Source organism: Ambystoma mexicanum, chromosome 8, assembly GCF_040938575.1.
Source record: "Ambystoma mexicanum isolate Mex_15411 chromosome 8, UKY_AmexF1_1, whole genome shotgun sequence".
NCBI classification, from domain to species: domain Eukaryota; kingdom Metazoa; phylum Chordata; class Amphibia; order Caudata; family Ambystomatidae; genus Ambystoma; species Ambystoma mexicanum.
Window position 1 is genome coordinate 1,098,075,854 of NC_090929.1, and position 20,528 is coordinate 1,098,096,381.

Sequence of the window (20,528 nt, forward strand, 5' to 3'; positions counted from 1 at the left end):
TGAATTATTGAAGCCAATTGAATACCCTGCTGCTTATAAAGTTGTGAATGGGAGGCCCTTCTAACTGGACCAGGGTTTCCGACTGCTTTTTCACGATTGGTGTAGTTAATAGGGGGTCAGTGAGAAGTATAGACCAGAACAAGTAATGCTCCATAGACATGAGTGAACTTCCCAACGTAAAATGGAATAATATCTCAAAATGTGCCCGTCTTGTAAAGACCTTCTGAAGACAGAAGACACAATCTAACCACTAAGGGAGGGTGTCATGCACAGGAGAACCTTACGCGATCGTATTAAGGTGAAGGGGAACCAAGAGCAGTCACACCAGAGCCTTTCTTTACTCCTGTGGTAGGCTCCAATTTCCTCAGATGTAGGACTCTGGTTCCCTTCTTGAGACAGACCCTTTGAGGATTTGTATTCCAAGCACCAATGGGCATCATTTCTGAAACTACTTCACCCAGTATCTCCAACCCCGCCCCATCTAGTGCCCTGCAAGACGCCCAGTGTTTTTCACGAATAAACTTGCATCCGTTTGCAAGGTCCCACCACTAGGCTTCTAAATCACGTGGGAATGGCCAAAGCATGGCTAAGAACTATGCCGGCATCTGACTATGGAATCCAGATTGGTTTTCCCCCAAAAAGCCAGAGCATAAATGACCACGATTTATGGTGCAGATGTTCAAAGTGATCTTAAAAAGTCACAAAAGATCCTCTACAGAGACGAAAACAAGAGCAAACAAGACACTGGAAACCGCTGTCGTGACCAAGATAGCTTTGAATCAACGCATGAGATCTTTGGATAAATATGCTTGGGTTTGTGTAGATTCTGAATGTCCATGACTAGACCAATACAAACTAAATTGTTGAGCTTGAAAGCAGAGAAGTCTATCACCAACAGGGTACCCAAACGCGAAACACTAAGGGCCTGATTCATGGAACGTTTTCCTATGGGATTGCGCCATTGTAAAACACTTCCAAGTAGGATTTGTATTTAACAGGCAAAAACCCTACACAAACAGGAATCTGGCATTGTATCTTGAAGACAAAAGTTTTCAACCGAACCAAGACTGGTCAGTGTGGAGTAAAACCAGTGAGGGCATTAACACCAATTCTCATAACGCAATGGACAGTGGTCAATTACTCCTACTCCCTTCAGACCCCTCGCCAATTAAACTGTAGGTGAAACCTTGCATCATGCCAAATAAGACCAGTAACTTGATCCAATCAATGTGCACCGTTGGCTTGAAAAAAACAAGTACAACAAACTATGGCGCATGCAACCACTCTTTAATCTGAAGGACTGTATTTAGTTTCCAAGCAGAGGAATTTAATATGCGCACCTCAAATCTAGATCCTCCCTTGGGAACAGAAAGCCATCCACAAGGCTATTGGAAAAAAAAAAATGTGAGCCTTGCAAACTCGAATAGCAACCCCCTGTTAAATTGTCCTCACTTCCCTCCTCCCCCATGCTCCGGATAAATCCACTCGTTTTTAATTTAGTGTGCATCAGTGCAATAATCCCAGAGTGCAATTGGCGACACTGAGGAACTGATGTAAACTAGTTTTACTACCGGAGTCTGGCATTCTGGGCAGAAGCAAACAGCCAACAATTCATCTCCTGGGTATATACCTGAAGACAAGAGCACCACAGAACAGAACATGCAAGTCCTTTGGGTTAACCAAATCCTGGAAGTCGAATATGGAGGAACCATGGTCACTGCATAGTGCAAGATCCAATTCATTAACCAACGTCCCCTAGGTATGCCAAACCACTAGGCATAAAACCACTAGAAGACAGTGCTGCACAGGAACCATTTCTGCTCCCAGGAGTCCTGGCAGGGGCAGAAAAACACAAATCAGGCAATCGCCTTGCTAAGACAAGAACTGAAGCAATTACACTAAGGAGGTTGGAAAGGTGAGCTACAGTACATTTTGGATAAAGTTGCCCAAGAGGAGGTAGAGTCAACACCTGCATGTATCCAGAAAAAGCAAATCATGCAAGTCCGGCTTTGCAAACAAACATTATAGACACTGCCAAGACTGGACAGTTGGCTGCCACCAAATACTGCCATTTGCATGGGTCGATAGTTTTGCGATTACAGAACACAGTTGGCAGTTTGTCAATATCTGGACAGACGAACAAACGATAGGAAAGGAGTGGTGGAACATGGTCTGCACCATGGCAAGCTGAGTGTGCCTGCTGAAGCGGCCTTTTCGCCTAGTACAAATAGTGCAACAATTCCTTGAAGTTGTGGAAAAGGTTTTCCTGGAGGACTATGCACAGTAACATTTTGCAAGGGCATTCCATGACGGCTGTTATGACCACCACTATTCTTGTGGATCATTCAAGCATAAACCGGTTCCTATCATTCTATGATGCATTTCTCACCCCTCTTGGTTACACCAGATACTTCTGGGCCTTCTGTTTCCTTCCACCACCTTTAGTTTGTCAAACCTTTCCCAATCTTTATTTACTGTCCTCCTGGACCACTTTCTCGTTCATCTCTAATCTTGATACTTTACTCTACTGTTCTTCCTTCTCTTTCTACTTGCTGAGTATACATTGCATCTTGATTCCGTACACTATTCTTGGATTCAGATTGGTCTACCCTGGACTTTCCTCATTCCTCAAGATCCTCTTGATCTCATTTTCTTCCTCTCCTTGTAATGCTTTACTCTCCTCTTATCCTATATTTCTTGTCATTCCAAGAATTGACACGCCCTTCTTTACCCCTTCTCCCAGATACTTTCTAAAATACTTTCTATGTCGTGATCTTCATTTTTTTGACTCGTCTTCCTTTATATCCTCCGACCTCTCTTCCTTGCCCTACTCATACTCCACTACAACTGTAGATTCTGCTCTTGATTCTCTTTAAACTGCTCTTGCATCTACTTTGTACTCTATCAGACACATCCCTTCAAGCAATCCTCCATGTCCGTGGCTTACCCCTTCTCTTATTGCTCTTCGTTCCTCCCTCCGGAAACTCGAATGCCTGTGGGAAAATGTCTGATCCCCCGCTTGATCTTACTGCTCACTCCTCTTACAACTTCTGGTGAGTAAAAAGCAATACTTCTGGCGTCGTCTATACCAGCTTCTTAACACCATTCTCTCACCTTGCTCCCAGAGCCGTCTCACCCCTTCCTCTGCTCATTATTTCTCCACTAAAGTCTCCAATATTTGTGCTTTTCCACCTTCCTCTTCTGTTCCCCTTTGCCTCCCTCTTCGCCTTGTCCTTTTGGCTTTTTCTCTTCTCACCGAGTCCGGCACTGCCCATTTCCTTACTGTGGCTCACCCTACTGCTTCTCCTTTCGACCCTATTCCATTTACATGAATTCCTCTAGTATACCCTTAAATTGTCTCATACCTGACTATTCTTATTAATCTCTCTCCTCCATTCTTCCTGACTCCTTAACACACACTTAGTCCCATTCTAACAAAACATCAGCGACTCCTCCCTCCCAGCTAACTAGAGAGGACCGAAAGCAGCAAAATGGGTCTAAAATTCTGGAGAGGATTGTTTATTCTCAAATCTCCTTAGCTTCATCTTTATTCTCTTCTTCCCACGCGTCATCGGGCTTTAGGCCTGCTCAGTTCACAGAAACCACCCTCCTGTACGTGTCAGATTTTCTTCTCTCCACAGCAAACTTTCTAATATTCTGATTTTACTTGATCTTGCTGCAGATTTGATACAATTATGATTAAGGCTCCCAGTTTTCCGTTTTTACACATATTCAGACGGAAAGCAATTGCTTTGCAACTATTTATAAAAATGTAAAAAGATGGAAACAGGTATTTCTGCCTGGTTCTCTATGATTTAACTCACGTCGCAGGCCAATCACATTGGAGATTGGCATTTTGCTTAGCTATCAAACTCCTTATCTTTACTTTAATTTCTTGCATTGATTACGGTTCTCTTCTGATTGGACTACCAGCTAACCTGCACCTTGTCCCTCTCCATTCCATCTACAACTCTGACATCTCAGTCTGTTTGGACTAGCCTCTCAACCTTTTCATCTGCACTTTCTATAGTTGATATTCTTTCCTTTGAGTCCTGTCCGTTTCACTTTCTTTCTATTGCATTCAAAATGTCTCCATGGTCTTGTAGACGGGGCGCCAAATCAGACCCTCATGCCCCCCACATGACCCAAGAAGGTAGAGCAACAAATGAACCTCTCAGGCACCGCACCACAATCCTCAATGTAGCACAGGTGAGAGAAACGTTACTTGCTCAGACAGCGGTTTAGAACATACGCAATCGATAATTTGGACAATATAAAATGACATCGATTGAGTAAGTCGACTGACTGCAAAGCCAGAAATCAATGACCTCATCATGGACATCACAACGAAGCCACACTTATACATGAAGTACATATTCATCCATTCATGAAGTTACACGAACATGCACTAGTTCATTTCATATAGGCATGAAGCACATGCTTATGACCCACCAAGGTAGAGGGCAGATGCACGTACTGATCGTTATACCCATATCCTGCTCTCAAGCTGAAACTGCAAGATACAAAGTATTGATATATTTAGCTTGCACATGCTTGACTGCTGCTGACATGGATAAGCCTATTGTGAATGATATAGAAGCTATAGGCTTCTGAAATAGGTGGCCAAGGAAAAATTACTTTCAGAGGTGTGCAGAGGCGTGCAGAAACAAGGCACCCAGCCAAGGACAAGTGAAGACGGAAAGTTCCAGTTACCAAGACAATGAGACACCTGCAGAAAATCAGGCTAAAATCCTCATTACAAGCAGCGACAGCTTTGTTTCATGGTCTCAACACACGTGGCACAGCCATACAGGACAATGCCCATTCAATTGAGGTAGACAAAGGGGGACTGTTCCCATCAAACCAGAGGGGGAAAAATACAAGTGTTGCCCACGAACGGCCAACTGAATGCACTCTCGCACCTGCATGTTCATTCCCATTGACTTGAAAAGGTACACTCAGTCTGGTAACCATCCATGGTCCCATAGATGGGAGGACACTTTCTGCCCAATACAGATTCAGCCTTCATATGGGGGATATAATAGGTTGCAAGGGCCAATGGTTTCTGTGACCCGGCAACATTGTAGATCGATACTAGTAGAGGCGGTCCTTGGAGGAGCCACTAGATATGGCTATCCAACAGTAGAAATAATCCTTACATATGTAGCGCACCCAAACTGACCAATATAAAAGTGTGAGGTTTCTGGCATGGAACCTGAACTTGTGACATCACAGGGATAAAACCGAGTGACATGCTTAGAACATGAGAGCTCTGGAGGATACGTGACCCCTATCATTTTGTTTGCTAATAAAAGACAGTAACTTTTCCCCTTGGCAGAGTCCTGTTCTTGTGATGGGGCGTCTGATGGGCCCAGGGGTCTCTGCTGATAATCAGGGTGACTGCGAGATGCCCTGACCACACCTATACAGTCTTGCTCCCAATCTTGCTTCTTTCAATTCACCTGCTCAAGCACTTCGTTCCCAATCCACTAACATTTGGTTGCCCGCAAACATCCTTATGCATCCTGTTTGTTCCCCTATCCCCCTCTTGCTCCACTCCATTGGCACTCTCCCTCTTGAAATTTGTCCTGACTCTACCTATTGTCTTTCATACTAGTTTAAAGTCCCATCTTCTATCCCAGTCTTCTGCATCATGATTTGCCTCCCAGATCTTGATTGCACCCCTTTTGTTCTTTTAAATTGTAAATGGTGCTTTGGCGAAAACGCAGTTTGAATACAAATAAATGCAAATATAATGTCCCTTTCAAAGAGGATAGGCCAAGTCATAAGAAGGATTATTAGGTTATGATATTTTGTCATACTTTGCCAAATTACCACCATAGTACACTGAGCGCCAAGGCTCGTCAGAGGTGGTGTATGGTGGCCCCAGCCAGGGAAACCAGATCATGGTCTGTGGCAAGAAAAGGAGCAGTTTAAAGATAAGAGGATGGGAAAAAGGACACAGCCTGGAGGATGGGCCACAACATTTGATGTATAATAGATGGTTTCTTCTAATGTCTATAGGATTAACTAGAACGTGTTGCGAGGCAGATTCGGAGAATAGGGCATAGTAAACTGAAATATTTGGCAGTCCCATAAGATTTGGCAGCTTGTTTTCCCAGGCATGCCTTTAAGTCATACCAGAGATGAAGCTCTAGAATATGAATGCTGCTAGTTCACAGGCTGTGTGCCAAGAGAATAGACTGTAGGAAGGTTCATCTTGAGAACGTGGGGGGGAAGAGGGAAGGAGCAACTGGTGTTTTAGCATGCATAAAAAGCCAGCCACCCTTAAATGTCACTAGATCGAGATCACATTAAGGTTCGTAATATCCCCCCCCCCCCCAATTCCAAATATAGCCGATGAAATGTCATTGTCATGCAAACTCCCACTACCATAGGCGAGAGCTTTAAGCAAGCAAGTATGCCACATATGAACTATGCACTAACCAACATCCAAGGCCATAGATGTGCAATGGAGCCCAGAGTACAAACAGGCCATGAAACATGACAAATATAAGAGGTTGCGCAATATGAAGACCCCCAATGAGCATTACATGAGCCTGCATGATATTCCGATTCTCTGAACCTCCGGCCAGGGGTGTTCAACTAAGTCAACAGTTCTGAGAAATAAAGAAATGAGAACCTGTAAGGCTGTGCAATAGCAGAAAGAGCCAGTCGAGGGTGCAGCAAAGCATTACAGGTACACTTCAGCAATGTACCACTGTCCCGACATGAGAGATTAAAATGGTTTGCATTTTCCATGTGAAAAAATGAACACCTTTGGTGCCTTGTTAGTTATGCGAATTTCACAGTGCATCCAAATCGCATTATCCTTGCTCACCAGTGTACTTTGCTTATAGCAACTGACTTCTGGGGCTCTAAAATTATGCACGAACAACATTTTAGGTACCAATTAGGGTTATTTGTATAGTGTTAGATTACTCAACTTTTAAATTTCGTGCTTCACAAAATCCACTCGCACCGTGATGGAAGGGGCCACCCACAGTGTCCTACTCGGCTGTATACTGTACTGAAAGTTGTGGCTACCTTTGAAACTCTAAAATGTGAACTTCTGGAGTTGTATCTGTCATTTCTTATGTTGGGTAATCCGGCTGTAATGGGTATTTTGAACGTATCCAAATCATATTTCTAAAGGTGCCATTTCCCCATCGTGATTGGCTACTTTTTGGGATCCTAACATGTCATCACGATTTAGGCGATGTTACTCCATCATGCCTATCACCATTTTTGGAATTCATAATCCTCTACTTTACAGATCGTGACTATGCCAAACACGAGGCACTCCCAACACTGGCCTCTGCAACCAGCTGTCAATTAACTGCTCACTTTCCACAACCCCTCTCTGTTTTACACATTGCATGCCTTGTTCAGCAAGATCAGGAAATTGGCAGATTAGAGGCAGCGGCAGTCTGGAGACTAAATACCTCACCATAAGTGAAGTTCTAAGGCAGGTGTCTAATATTTGGCTCTCCAGGTGTTAAGGACTACAACTCCCATCAGCCTTAGCCAGCATAATCAATTATGTTGGATCATGAAGTCCAAACCCTGTGGAGAGCTTCAGGTTTCAGACCATTGTGCTTAAGACTATGGGAGGCGTGACGTTTTGGTACAGTCAGAGCTTCTTGAGAGAGAAAGCCCCCCAGGCTTTCAATTCAACTGCTAGTAGGTTATCAGCAGGCTGAACACAGTCTCAAACACAGTCTCCTGCTGCGATTTTATCCACCAGGGCAATGAACCATGCTTTCATCAGGTGATCGGGGCAGGGTCAAGACTTCTCCCACATGTATAACCTAAAGTCGCCAACATTGTTTAAACTCCGACTGCTACAAGCAGATAATTGCGTGCAACCCTCGCCCACGCTTACCCAGTCCACTGTCCTGCAAGGCACTGTACATTTAAATGTTACTTGTTTCATAACTTGGATCTTGAGTAGGTGCCCCATGCCTGCCTGCCTGGCAATGCCACAATCTACATACTGGTCTTGCCTAACTTCAAGCGGCACCTTAGCACAGCCATGGATGCTAGCCAGTTGGCTCACCACCCATTCCCAGTCTTTGATGTGCTACGTGGTGCAATACGATACAAAGTGGCTGTGCCAAAACAAGTGCCGTTTTAGGACAGAACAAGGTTATCTGCATGTGCACATTTAGGACATGCATTTTGTATTCACATACCTGGGGCTCCCCCTACTGGTTGCCCCAAGACCACAGTCACAAACTCTGCATCACTCCACCCTACACTGGGTATTGGATGTATGCAGCCCGACCGGCACGCAAAAGCAATGACATTGCCACCCATATACAACACTGCAACAATTGCACGAGGATGATCCGCGCCGCAAGGGACAAGCTATATTGTCAATCTGTTAGGTCAATGTGTAAGCACTGTTCAGTCCAAATTCTGGTAAGCAAAATGTATAGTATTCCAATTTGAGGCAATCTTGTAGGGTTACTGCAACTCCTCCCCCCCAAGCCCCTTAAGCAGCATTGTGTAGACATACTTTTGTACCCCCATTATAAAGTTGACTAAAATAACGGCATCCTGTTGGTATCTGGAGAGGAACACAACAGCTGTACTGTGTGGTTAGTACCTCGAATGAGAAAACCAGAGGCAAATCATGTCCTAAACGGCATGTAGGGCTACATCCTCCAGCCCCCACAGCCCCTCGCCCCTCCATCTCAGCCCCAAGACCCTTTAGGGTGCAAGAGGCTGGCAAACGTCACATACAACAGGCTCTTCAGCCACTTAAAAACATTGCGACGTTCTCGGTTGCATTGGGTAAAAAGCAGTCGGCTTTTGAAAAGTGCTTTAAGTAGGAGCGCACGATGGGCTAATCGCACTCCCGTCTCCACGTATTACAGACTTAAGATGTTTTGTCTACATTGAAGACGCCCAAACCTTATCGTGCAAAGGACCTTTAACATACCTTGACGACACGGTTTGGACTCCTTATCTCCATACGTCTTGGTTGTATTAATCGTTGCCTATTCCCTTTTTGGTGTATGCACGACACCTTGTTGTGTAGTGTGCGTTATAATGTGCAGTTGGCTCCCCTGAAGAAGTTCACGGTTTATCGGTCCTAACTGGAAGATGAACGAAACATGTTGGGTTGCGTTGCACTGGAAAACAGAACAGTGATATTAATAACATATTAAGTTGGTTTTTTTTGTCCCTTGTTGCAGAGAAGAGACATTTTTATCAATAAAAGACCAGTCTCAGAGGTCCAGTGAGGTAATCCCGATTAGAACCTCCTCCAGGTTCTGCTTACCACCACTGTGTTCACACTGCTATACTGTATTGTTTTTTTTTGTACACTTGATTTAAGATTTGTATAGGAAGGGTTTTTAGTATTGTACTATGTGCAATAGGGTTTGTGAGGTTTTAGAGATGTGTAATATATTGTATATGTTTAAGAATGGCAATTTAGTCATGTGGTTTTAAACTTGAATCTGTTTTTTCCTAATAAATGTACATGTTGATTATGAAATAATCGTGACTCAGTACCCATTTGGTCCACAGACTGAGTCGTCCAAACATAGGGAGGGAGAGTTGAGAGACACTTTCTTTCTTTAGTAGTTTATGGTCTGACTTTTTGTGGGGCTGAATCTCGGGGTCTTTAAATTGCTCCCCAGGTCTCTTGTATTACCATACAAATTGTATACAAAAAAATGTAAATAAAAAATTACATTAACATTTTTTATAAACTATTAAAAACACTTCCTCCAAGATCCATCACAGGAGTTGACGATTCAATCAATACACTTGTTACCAACAAGCAAATAAATGATAGACCAGTTAGGCACAAGAGTACTTCATGTTCATTGATAAACCCAGAATATTCTTTGGGCGGGGGGCAGGGGTTGGAGTTTGAAAGAGGCTAAGGAACCGAAAGACACCAAGACTGAATTATGCTTGTGCCAGTGGGATTCTAGACTTTCTTGGCTAATACAAAACATTGTCTGGAAAACAAATGTTTCAAATTTCCAAGTAGGGTCCAACTGCACCCTCTAAGTGGCAGGGGCCCTAGCCAGACTTCCAGGATATTTAGACCATGCTCAATGATTCCCATTATGTAACACTGGAGTGGTGTCCTTAAAATGAGCAATACAGTGCCAAAGAGTCAACCACCATTGAATAGTGAAGAGGGAACCCAAATCAACACACCAGACAGCGCTAGACCTGTACTAAATACATGGTCTCAAACACAGGAAGATTGGACAGTGCTCTGAAAAAACCACTTGCCCCGAAGGCCAGCTTCATACACCAGAGCACAGCTGGGACACACCAGCAGCACTAAGGTAGGACCTGAGAAGACAAAATAACTCAGAGCACACAGATTTTGATAGCGCCTACCAAAAAGTAGTACTCATGGGAAATCTTGACAGATATGCTACAAGGGGTAACCAGCCCCAAAAATCGTAGCACCAGACCAGTGACTGAAGTGACAGGACAAAGGCAAGCCGCCCGACTCAATTTGTACTACACACGAAGTGCGCCATAACTGCAAATGACAATGCATTCCATATAAACAGGTGCCCAAATATCTGTATCCCTCCCCTCAGAGCCCAGAAGACTAAAGTCCAAGGCTAAGCTCCCTCTCAGTCATCTGTAAGTCACCAATGTCTGCTCACTCGCTGACCCAAGGCAGTTCAGCAGCTACATGCAGGCTAACCCTGTATATCTTCCACAGCCACAAAATTGCAAATACACCCATCTGCATTTGCGTGTCATGGGGCTCTTCTCCTACCCCCCCCCCCCTCACTCACTCCTCCCTCCCCCCACCAGCTAAAGGGAACGAACCTCAGTGGTTTTGGAAATCCACTAACAATCTTGGGGCATTAGAATAGATGCCCCTACCCGTACTTCAACTACCTTCAGCCTCCAGCCACCATTCTTAACCAATCAGTGAAACACAGTGCAGGGTCTACTGTACAAATGCTCCTCTGAATGGTCCCCTGACCCGTCAATCTATACAGGGGCCTCAATGTCAAAATGAATAACACCAAACCAGCAGCACTGCCCCCTTCAGGGAAGAATAGGTCACCACAGTTGCTGCCCAATAAGAATGACAATCAAACTGATGTCCTTGCTGGGTCAGGAAAGGGAGACCGGTGGACTCTCTTACAAGCAGAACTCCATAAACGAAAATAAACGCTGCAACTAACCCCATATTTAAAGGTGGAGGCGAGAATAAGCTATTCCAGGGTTCAGGGTGGTGCCTCGCATCATATTGCCCATCAACACCTCACAGGTCCACTATTCTCAGCAGAGCTCAACTTTACATGAGCTCATATTTAAATGTGGGGACAGTTAGCTGACACCAACAGGAGCTCATCCACCTCCAGTGCAGGATCAGAGTACCAGTGCCACAGTCAGCAGAGGCTTTGGTCCAGGGTTCACCCCCACTGGTACCTGGAGATATTTAAGGGCTAGTGCTCTGCTCTGCCTCAGAAGCCTTTCGTCTTCACCTCCCTGGCAGAGGCCTTCCTATGCCGCCAGCTATCTACAAGGGATTGAAGTAGTCGGCATCTAGTGCGAATGGCTTAGTTCGGTCAGTGCTGACTTTGACACACTGGTCCCAAGGAAACCTGGGTGAAGGGGGTTCCATTGCCTTGGGAGGTTCGGTCAGAAAGCATAGAGACCATGCAAATCCCAAGTCTCATCACTGAAAGTGGAAATTGTACAAAAATCAGAGAATCAACTTGGTGCCAGCCTCAAACAGGATCTAGTGAACACCCAAACAGAACTGGAGAACACCCAAACAGAACTGGACACCAAAGTGGCCACCAACGAAGACTTGACGGACACGAGAGAGATCCGTCGTGCATGGGCTCTTGGAGGGAACTGAAGCGGCAGAACTGGATCTCCCAAATGCTGAAGTAAACCTTCCTTCCCAGACATCACCCAAGGAGAGATCTTGGGTATACAGTGGCCCCATTGACTAACGACCTTTAGCATTGGCCAGAGACACAGTCAGGACATTTCCATACACTATGAAATCATCCTATCAGCTCCTTGCAAAATAAGCAGCAGATACTGGGGCTCATGAAAATCGACAATCTGGCAGTCTTCACCTTGCATAAGCAGCTTCTGGGCTGGTGAAAGACTTCCAATGTTACATACAAAAGAGGCATTCCATTCTGACTGCTCCTCACGTGGAGGAAAAGAAAAGGCAATGCATAAGCCTGGTGGGAGCAGCCCTCCCCCTGGGGGCAATTCTTAAAGCACAGACAGCCGCACTACTGCTGTAAGAAGGTCCCAACTCGAGGGAAACGCGCAAGGGCGGATGAAGGCAGGGGTGTCTAACTTTTCAGCATCCCAGGAAGGAAAAAGACTCGAGCAAACCATTCGGTGTCGCCATTTGTCAAGTGAGTCGTTACCTTGCTGCGCATCCTTTCATGATATTTGGGTTTTCCTGGTTACCTGTTTCGAGTCCCTGTTTACAGGCACCTCCTGGTGAGGCGCGATTCCGCTACAGAGCAGTGGATTGTACGGGTCTAAGCCCGGTGAGATTAGGTCACATCGGTTGGGCTTCTGCATGAGTCACATCTCCATGATTGGATAAGACAGAAAAGGATGTACGACAGATGAAGCAGCAGGGCACATCTAGGTGCATTTTAGAGACAATCCTTCGTTTAGTGGGGTTTGCGCCGCCTTCAGTGCGCAACTAATCCGATCAAAGATTCCCATCCTGTTATATTGAAAATCAGAATTAGATCTTATTTCAAAGCAACATTTAACCCCCAGCACAAGGAAGAACATCGCTCTTGAACTGAAATGTCACAAATTAGAATATCCATACAGCTCAATACTTAGAAGCAAAAAACCGCATTTGTTTTCCTTACTTAAATGAAGCAATCGCTTTGAATTTACAAGGCGCACTAACCTTTAGCATGAAATCTAAAAACAAGGATTAAAGGAAACCATATTAAAGACATTAAGTCGGCACATGGACTAATAACATGTTCTGAGAAGGATATGGGTTCTTCAAGTTCACGAACTTGTGTAGTTGTACTCCGTGTGGATTCGGGAGCATGGTCTGAACAAAAGGAAAGCAGGAAATTCAATGGCAAAATAACCAAAGCAGAAATCCTACTAGCAATTATATCAGAAAAATAAGCACCCCAGTCCCTTATTGGTTCCCGGGGTCCGGGTGGATTTACACACTGTTTGGGTTGGAATGTGTAGAGCAGCAGACAAGGGAAATCCAAGGTTTCAGAACTCTCCAAGCCAGGTCAGGATCCCGTGATGCATTGCGCCCATCGGCAAATACAGATGCTAAATTGTATGCCAACATTTTAGCAAATAGATTAGATTCAATTCCACCTAGGAATCTTGATCAAGCAGACCGTGTTTGTAAAAGGGTGGTGTAATTTCCATCATACCCTCCACACTTCTAAGATACAAAACAGCTCCACTACCATCTAAGCAAGTCTGCGTTTCATGTCGAAATCATTGCAACGGCTAGAAATATCAGTTTGGACTGCTTTATTGCTTTCACAATCGGTCTGTTGAAACGCTTCCAGATTTTACAAAATGGCGCAGTACGATTGATCACAGGTATCCCCTATGGATAGCCAGTGTCGGCAGCCTGGCGTCAATTGCACTGGCTTCCTGTCGTGTCACATGTCCACTTAAATCCTTGTGCCTTATTCATCGAGGTTTAGCAGAGTAAAGGCTGTAAAGCTCTCCAGCAGAAAACCAAGCCATATGGTCCCTCGAAGTCTCTACGTTCAGCCCCTTTCGGCCAGCTTATAGTTGCGCACCATCGTCTGGAGCGCTGCGGAGGATGGGCCTTTTCAGTGGCAGATCTAAGGTTGTGGAACTCCTTGCCAGCAGCACTCATGGCAGATTCAACACATTTTGGCAGCATTTAAAAACCTATTAGTCTCTTCCACAGTTCCATTTCTTGGTGCACTAATGACCATGGTGAATTTTGCGCCTTACAAGAACCTGACTGAAGTCGCCCAAAGAAACAAGGTTTGTACAACCAAGCTACATACAGATGAAGGGCATGGCGGTACCTGCAGTAACTGACGAATTGGATTCAGCTTTGCAGGAGTACACGGATGAGTAGGGGTCCTCACTTCTACAAACCAAAACACACAAAGGTAAAATCGGGGACAGTTATACCTCCTTCACCTTTTGCAGTAACGTGGGCCAAATAAAAGCCTATGCTCTTAAGAGGGGTGTGAAGGTGAACCAGTTGTGACCCAAACAGTATCATGGTTGAAAATAAAGGAAATGTCCAATCCAGGTTCTATAAAAATATAAACACTTTAACCCACCTGCACATAGAAATAGAGAATACTGTACAAAAACCAACCCTGAAGGAAGAACAGAAGACTCAGCAGACTGGAGAATTTGCACTGAGCATCATTCCAGGGTTGGTTGGTAGGTAAAGTATTAACCACAAAAAGGATATCTTACTAGAAAACAGGAGTGATCATGACCTAACCAGTCGCTAGGGTCTAAGTGGACAGAGGGGGCAGTTCAGAGTCAACAGTAACTGGATTCAGTGCTTGGTGGGCTGACAGACCCAGAGGTCGAGCCTCAATGTGAGCTAATTAGCCTTGGTTTGGGCATGTAGGATAATGGGGCCCTGGCAGCAAGTTTGAGTTCAGTATGGGCAAATGTGGGCACTTGGTGCAGTAGAATAGCAGCTCTTCAAGGATGCAGGTCAGGGTGGTCCCAGGAAGGCTTTGCAATTGGATAGGATTTAGCTTCTTTGAGTGGTATGAGTGATGCTCCAGCAGTGAGAGTCAGAGGGCGACCATCGAAGCAGTGATCTTGGGTGCATTGATGTGCAATCGATGAGGTGTTGGTTCATGGGCTAGCTGGGCTGAGCCATCGTAGTGACTTCAGTGGTTTATCGGCCCACGGTTTTGAGCAGTCGCTTAGGGCCTATCAAGTGACAAGCTCTGGCTGGGACCCAATGCAGTGTCGAGCTTGGCGAAGGTGCAAGCAATGATCAATGGGTGGAGGAGACAGCAATCAGCTCAAGCAATCCCCCTCTAGTTCCAGGTGTGGAAAACATGGAGCTTCAGCTGATCAGGTTCTCCATTAACTAGGAGACCATTTTCATGGGTACTCAAGGATCGGATGCTTCCATTCAGGGACTGTTCTCCCAGCTCAGGACATTCCAGGGCAGAGTGATAGGGTTACTCCTGATGTGCCTTTGAGCATTAGTAGACCGATCTTGCTTCGGGCTTGGATGATTCCTTCAACTCTGGTTTGAAGAGTAGAACTCTCCCAAAGCAGGTTCAGTGAGATATTCAGAAACCAGGATCCGAGAGGAACTGTGCGAATCTGTGGAAGACCCCTTTTAAGGGCAAAAGGCCTCAGGTAATTGGACAAAAGTTAGCCTGCTTTGGTGGTCCAGTTCCTGCCCTTGAACGGAGTGGAATTTGCCCTTCTCATGTCACACCACACCCAAAGTGCCTTGCACCAGAGGAAGTAGAGGGGACAGGAAAGAGGGACAGCGAGAATCCAGATGGTGGAAACCTTCTCCCACTGACCCGAGCCCCCCTGACCATCATAATCCTGCACCTTCCCTTCTTACTGAAAACAAAGGCCATTGGAGATGCAGCACCCCACTGTGAGGCTACTTATTTTGAATGGGTGTGCTCCCTTGATGTCCTTGCCCAGGTCAGCTGCCTGCTGTGCAGTCTCTTGTGGATGGTGTTAGCTGCCCTCCCAAAGAGATCACCCATTTCCAACTGTGCTTTGCTTCGATCTTTCTTTGTTGGCACCCCAAACCATTGCAAAATCGAGCCCTACCCCCATTCCTTTTCCTAGCTGCATACATCCTGCGCATTTAATGATTCAGCCCCTTTGCCCCCTCCCATCTACTGGCCCTTTTATATTCTCACAGAGTCCAAAATCTGGGGACACATTGAAGGAGCGCAGCAAAAAAAGACTAGCATACTTCTAATTTGCTATAAGTTCTAGACCAAGAGCATCAGCTTATTTGCCTTGAGAAATCCAGCTCAGGGAGTCTACTGCAGCATTTACTGCACTTTGGAAATTGACAAATATTTACAGCTGGGTTCTCAGGGCGGGGTCCCTTTTTGTTGAATGCAAATAGAAATAGTCTTAATTCACAGTGTGCAGAACTGAAGGTTCAAAGCAGCTTTGGATCTATAAAATTAAACATCCAGCATATGCTTTTAGATCTCCGCTTGGCACAATGGGCATAGTGAGGGTGTTTCCAGCGGTGGACTCATGAAAATGCAGTAACCCTCTAAATTTACTTAGGGAGGATTTCAGCGCTACACTTGGACAGGGTCCATCATGTTTACAAGTTCACTTTTGCATCCTAATGAAGTGCACTTGACACAGGAGCCCACCACCACACCAACGAAGGGCATCACTACAGGATAGGACACCACCACCCCAGTATTGCAACATCCCCCTTCTTGTAGCACAGACGAGTGACCCTGACGTTGGACAAGACACCATAATAAACTAAGTGAGCCTCAATGCAAAAGTGCCATGTGCAGGACACTATTGCAATGCAAAAGGACTACAAATGGAGGACCCACACAGGGTCATCGGCCGCAGGACAGAAGTGCTCATCACACCAGACAAAACACCATTACTGTACTACAGAAAGTGGACCCTTGCTGCAGGTGTGGTGCGAACAGACGCCATCCTTTCAATAGTTAACGGTGACGCTCCTGCACCTTTGGTGCCGTGTTGCAGTTACAGGACACCATCACTCCCATTCCTGGAAGGAGATCTTCCAGGAAGAACTGTGAAGAGCACCATTGCAATAGACTAGGGACAGGGCACCTCAGGAGGCAAACATGTGTGCATCACACGCAAAGCAACGCCACCATTGCAGTTCTGAAAGGTGACCTCCACTGCAGGGCTGCAACAACCGCACCTCGACCACAGGACACCCCCCTCTGCAAGCTGACCCACCAAATACAAGTGCAGCTCACACGAGACTGGATAGCACCACAAATCAAAGTCACCCACGTGCAGGGACTGAATCAAATGCCCCTCCGAGGGAGTTTGTTGCTACCCTTCCTGCGAAGATCGGTATCCTGAAGCCCTCAGACATGACCCTAGATCAGAGGTATTCAAACTGGGGCGCGTGAGCCCAGCATGAAATGTAAAAATAAATAGATTTGTTTTTTAGATTGGCGGAAATGGGCAGGGGTGGCTCAGATGGTCGCACTAGAGCATGAAACTCAGGCACCAATGAAAAAGTGGCCCACAGTTGCAAATGGATATTCATTCCTTTATTCACAGACTGTTTGAATAGTACCGAAGGGGGTGTTAAAATGCAAGCAAATTGTGATATTGAAATAATATTTCTCTAGCAACAATGTCAAAACTACTAGCTGCATAGTGAAGTAACTCATCAAAACTGGCCCACAGTTGCCAAGAAATTGGCCTATTTTGATGCCCCATTAGCATTTTTGGTACAGGCATTGCCCTATGGGAAAGTTAGAGCCTGGCGGCTCATCCATAATTGGCGAGGGGGCGTTCACTCAGTGGCCACCTCGCCCATTATGGAGGTGAGGAGCCAGGCCAGTGAAACACTGAGCACTCCCTTAGCTGTTTTTTCCAGCTAAGGGAGTGCTCCTGTACTGGCTGAACTGTCAAAGGGAAACATTTTCCCTTTGCCAGTTCTGTTCCCTAGCTGCACATGCTCACTGAGCCATGCAAGGCTGGGAGGGCTTTGCTTCACCAGCCTTGCATAGCTAATTGGAAATGCTGGTTGGGGCACTGCATGCTTGTATGTGCAAGGGGGGAGCACCTGCACCTCCTCACATACAGACAGAGCAGCCTGGAACAGGGCGTATCAGCCCCCACACGCAGGGGGGGGCTGATACGCCCCCCCACGCGTGGGTACGTTTATGTTCATATATTTTTTATTTAAATGTGTATGGATGCGTGTACACTTGCATTATGAGTGAGTGTATGGGTGGTTGTGTGAGTGGAGCTGATTTTAGAGAGTAGGGCTGGGGTGGGGGTGGAGAAGGGTTGTACAACAAAGGCATTTTAAAAATGCCTTTGTTGCACAATTCCCCCTTGCCAAAATCAGCTCTCCTGAGGCTCTGTGGAGCCCAGGGGAAAGGGATGGTATTTATTTACTGGATTTCTATCATAGATGTCAAGTGAAAAATACTATGCTTTCCCATTGGCCCCCCAGCGCCTTGCATACACATAATCATGTTGATTGTGTTCGGCACTGTGGGCCAAGGGAACAGTAATGGTATCTTTACTGGACATATAGCGGACCAGTAAAAAATATGCCTGCCCGCTGTGCCCCCCAGTGCCAATTGCAAACTGTTTGGCTTTTTGCCCATTTTTATTTTAAAAAGGTATGCTCTAAAATGCAACATTGTAACCTATTTAAAAAGAAAATCACGATTGAAACCCCCCCCCGAATCTCCCTTGATTGGTTCGGGCTACCTCGCTGCGCTGGGTCGCTATGGCACATTTGGTGGAAATGCCACCACTGGCTCTGGGGCTGTGCTGGGAGCAGGGTGGGGGAGCCCAGGGACTGGTGGGAGCAGTATGGGCAAAAGACATGGGATGGGTGGGAGACATGGGATAGGAGTAGGAGCAGGGTTTGACAAGCCCAGGGACTGGGCTAGGAGTGGCATGAGGGAGACCAGAGACTGATGGGAGAAGGTCGGAGAGCCCAGGGACTATACTGGGAGTGGGGTGCGGTGAGGGCACGCGATAGTTCATAGCCATTTGGACACAGTCCATTTGGCATTTTTGTCGGAGCCCGGCCTACCCACATTTTGCTTGGGGGTTTGGGGGGCCAGGCCTAAAAAGTTTGAAGACCACTGCCCTAGAGGTTAGTTATGAAAAGTCTTGCCACATCAGATTTGTTCCCCTGGTGCCCCTCTTTCCCTTGCAGTGAGCTCTGCATGCTTTGGCCAGTCTCTAGCCCATAATACCACCGCTCGGGGGGAGGTCATTTAGAGGTGACCAGGGGTCACACCTGTGACCCCGAGGTCTCCTTTGCTACCCCATTTTTTGTTTTAATGGAAGCTCCTGGGCTGTGGCCAGCACTACGTGGCTTCGTTTCTGTGGAGTGGCTGGCTCTTATTCAGGCCTAAAAAAAATATTTTAAAAAAGGGTTCCACAAGCGTACAACTTTGAGCCATGACCCCAATTAAGAAATAGGAACAAGAAATAATTTGTCCTTCTGTAATTCTATACAATAATTGCTAGGTTTATTTTAGGCACACTTCAGGGGGCGAGTCACCGACTTAGTCTGTTCTTTAACACCTCAAATTCACAATGCAGGCAAAAACATCCAAAAAGCATTTAGAGTACATTAGGCATCCATTTCTGACTATGTATTTTGCTTTTTGCAGGTTGCAGTTATAGCATGTTTTTTCCTGCCATTGTCTGTTCCGATCGCCACAAGAAATTCCACATTGGTGTCCTCGGTCACTTGACAAAATCCTTGCACCTAAAAGCTTGTGTACAGTGTACAAATGTTTGAGATATATTTTATTTGTAGCGCGCTCGTACAAAAGTGTGTCACCATAGCAGATAGTGTCCCTTGATTTCATTATGACACAATTATTTGTTGTAATAGGTCTATCTTTCCTATCTCCTTGGCATGCTGTTCATGATGTTTGTATGTATGAGGCAACGGGTGCCCAGAGTACGGGATGCCATTTGAAGCCCACCTCTGAAGCCTGAAAAGTAGATTCATGCAGGCTTGACATGTGGCCAACTTTGCACTAGACCTGCAGAGGAAAAGGCCTTCTAAATCTGTAACCAGTTTAATGGTATCCACTACAGAGTGTAATTTTCTTTCTGACTTCTAGAACATTCAGACATGCAATTGCTCATTTTACTTTAGCCCATAAACTAGCTGTAGCCGGTAATAGCTCAGTGGTTTTAGCACTCGCTTCAGCAATGTTTGTGTGATCAGCAGGTTACAGGTTCGAATCCCGGGAAGGCCAACTCAGCTCTTCATAATTTTGAGGTTGAAATTGAGTAGCAACACAGGTTGGGTGATATTGTGTGCCTTTGTTCTATATAAAGCACGCAAGTGCTATCATTTGGACTTGGACGTCTGCTTACATTCACAGTAATTTGGTAATATGGGCCATTACGTACTGACATTAATGATACATATGGTTATCCATTCTTCTATGACATGATTATCACACTACAGTGATATCGTAACCATATTTTTCGCAGTGTACTTCTCAACAATGCTATGTGATGCCACTTCCTGTTTTGTCGAGGGGTGAAAGGTCATGTTCCATCACTTCCTGTAATTGAACTTCGGGTAGGGTCATATGACAAATTCCTGTGATATGAGAGGTCAAGGGGCATGTGATGTCACTTCGGCTACCCCTGGCATTTCGGTGAAATCAAGTCCCTGCTCCACTCCCATCTCAAGACGAAGACCAAGATCATCATCAGTGGCATTACTAAGGCCAATGTAGACCAGACACCACCCACCATTTGGCCCAGCTCCCAGTCAAATCATTCAATACTTACATCCCCTAGTG

The 20,528-nt window shown here is 45.6% G+C and overlaps 1 protein-coding gene across 1 annotated transcript in view; it reads right to left on the minus strand.

The window, feature by feature from the left end:
• LOC138472769 (rho guanine nucleotide exchange factor 19-like) overlaps nucleotides 1-20,528 on the minus strand; it is a 111,725-nt gene that overhangs the window by 86,486 nt on the left and 4,711 nt on the right. The gene's annotated exons all lie outside the window — the stretch shown is intronic.